A 3311-nucleotide genomic window follows, 5' to 3' on the forward strand; every position below is an offset into this window, starting at 1 on the left:
CAAAACATTCACACTTGTAGATAATACTTTCTTTATGTCGAAAATAGCTTAATGAAATTCATTGAATTTCTTTATCTCCATTACTTTTTACATACAGCCTGATGTGGCTTGGTGGTTAGGGTGCTCGAATCGTAATCTGCGGGTCGCGAGTTCAAATCCTCTTCACCGAACAAGCTCACCTTTCCAGCCGTGAGGGTGTTATAATATTATGGTCAATCACACTGTTCATTAGTAAAAGAGTAACTCACGAGTTAGAGGGGTGTCTTACCTCTAGTCCATCACTGCTAAATTAGGGATAGGTAGATGGTTCTTGAAATGCGCAAATTCAAAACAAACCAAAGTTCTTATAATTATAAATAACACGTGTCATTCTAATATCTTTAATTTGTTTCAAAAACATTGTCATGAATATACTTACTGTTATTTAATGTTTGCTTTGTGTCTCGATACAAAATATAAAGCTATTTTAATGTTACTGTTTTATTGATTGGTTTCCGTTTTACTTTTTTTAACTTTTTAATTTACTCCTGCAAATGCACATTCATCTGTACATTTTACGCACATTCGTCTGTTCAAATAATTTAATCCTTTTTTTAATTTTAATTCTTTCAATACTAGTAAGCCCAATGGTTAGCATTCCTGGGCCAATGTTCGCAGTAAAAAAAAAGGTGCTTTTCGTACATTAGGGTCATGGGTGTGTTATAAGAGTGACTATCAAATCCTACTATTCAATCTGAGAAGAGCAACCCGAGAATTGGTGAGTGGTACCTTCCCTCTAATCTATCAGTTCAAAATCAGGGACGGCTAGAGCAGATAGTCCTTGAGTAGATTTGTTTGAATATAGTCTGAAAACAAACAAATCAATAGTGCAACTTGGAATTATATTATTTCCTACTATTGAGCAAATGATTTTATTTTTTAAAGTGATATACTAATATGGAACTTTTCTGTAGCGGATTTCCCTCAGAGTAGTCAGTTAGGGACTGCTAAACGGTGTTTTGAAGGATACCTGCTCACAGAGCTGGTACCAGTTTATCTCTTCCATCTTTGTCTGAATTCATCAAAAAGAAATATTTGAATTATGAAAGATTCACAAGAATAATCTTTATTAACAAATAACAACAAAAACTCATAAATAAAACAAATGCAAATGTGTCTGTTGCAGCTATGTTGGACTGGCGAGAGAGAGAGAGAAAGAAAATGAAACTTCAGTGATCTCTTTCTCATCAATCTAATGTGTACCCCCTTAAAGTAAACTACAGTTAAGTAAAACTAGAAAATGAAAATAAACCCAATGTTAAAACAATATCTAAAAAATAAGAAATACTGAGATATCAGCTAAACTAAAACAGTATTAAATCTTACAAAACGCTCTAATAAAAAGGTATATCAAAAATCTTACCAAAATATATCAGTCTAATAAAAATTTTGAATAGAGAAAACTCTCAGTAAAAATCTTGCTAACAGTAGAGAGCCTGGTTTTAATATTAGAAAATACAATAAAAACTTAAACCATGTTTGCACACGAAACATCTTCTACACGTGCCATTTACCTTGCTAGAAAGACAGTTAATTGTCAATTAGCGAACGAGATCCCAGATATAGCTAACAAGAATAAGACTTGAAATGTGTCTATTTGTGTGACATTTCTATGTTCAAATTGAATTAAAAGAAAATATTGAAATTTTGAAAAGGGAGTAGAAAATACATGGTACTATCCTGTACCACACTAACACGGAAAATAATTAGTTATACTCTGAATGATCGTCTTAGCTCTAAATTACATAGCATATATAAATAGATTATCTGTTAAAGAAATAACTAGGGCTAATTAGAAAGAGGGGATAAGAGGGCCATTTAGACACTTGTTATTTTTTCTTTGCATTTGTTAAGTTTCGCGACTTCTTTTTATGCACAGGAAAAGGCTAGAAAAGCATTTATTAAATGTCAAATAATGTTAATGAATATATGTTAAATAAAAAATATTGAAATTATGTTTCAATTTTCTTTTGGGCTAATGATTGTCTTATTTTGATTTCATGTGTCATCATTTTTTATATAACCAGGGACATCAAAAGATAGAAGTGACCCGGGCCTCTCTGAACCTCTGAGAGAGCCTGGAAAGGACTGCCACACGTGCTATAAGAAAAGTTAACAAACTAACTATATTACTAAAACTTTTTGAATATAAGATTGTACAATATTCTGTCATAGACTGTCATTCGTTACATTATGTAAATTATATGGATTACACAAATAAATAACAGCGCCCTTAAACTTTTATCATGGAGAATGTAATAAACGAAAAGGTTAATTAGTGAACAGCCTATAAATAAATTCGTTACTGCGCAAAAATTATTGAAAACAACACAAAATGTGTTTTATATTAACTGTTGATTAACCGTGTTTAGAAGTCTTGATTAGTTATTACCAAAGTAATGGTCCAAAGAATAAAATATATTATTTGAAGAATAATTTTCTGTAGAGGACACTACTTCAGAAAACTGTAGTTTCGTAAATGATGAGCAATATAACTTGGTAATTAAAACTGGGAACAGGAATAAGCAAGGTAGACGCTTAACAAATATGTTTGCTTTTTGTTGTTTAAAATGGCCAGAAAATGGTCACAATCATAGGTCACAATAATTTTGACTTAATCATAAACTTCAGTACCTGCAAAATAAAGATTTTGTTGCAATTCTATTTAGATATATACCAATGAAATGAAAAAAGTTGTGCCAGTTAATTGTTTTACCTTTTAACTATAATTATCGGTTTTGAACTTTGTAGAATGATAAACATCTTTTTATTTCCATTGGGTTGCTTGACATGCAAGGTGATTGTATTTTTAATATTTTCTTTGTAAAAAAATGCAGTACACCAAACAGAGTATCTATCAGGTATTTAATGTTGTATGGTATTCATTTGTCTTTTCGTAATTCTCCACTAGAATGGTAGGGGAAAGAAATAGAAAAAAAAACATGAAATTGTGCGACATATTACATCCTGTTAAAATCAACTTACACTCCTCTTTTTCAATATACATGACATAGTGTAATGAAAAACAAATACCTTGAATGACGTTTCTGCAGTGGTTACTGCTCGCCGTTCCCTTTATCGGGTTGGGAGGGTCAGGTGCAAATGGTAGCTGTTTTAGGTAAATACGAATTTAAATACTACATGAGGGCCAGAATATCTCGCACTTTCCCTGACCCCCTTTCATGTCCGTGTAGGTACATAATAAATTACTTAAATTTGTAGATGATATTAAAGTCTTGGGTGTTGCTAGCTGTGAAGAGGATGCTGCTGAT

Source organism: Limulus polyphemus, unplaced genomic scaffold (assembly GCF_000517525.1).
Source record: "Limulus polyphemus unplaced genomic scaffold, Limulus_polyphemus-2.1.2 Scaffold2943, whole genome shotgun sequence".
Classification (NCBI taxonomy): Eukaryota; Metazoa; Arthropoda; class Merostomata; order Xiphosura; family Limulidae; genus Limulus; species Limulus polyphemus.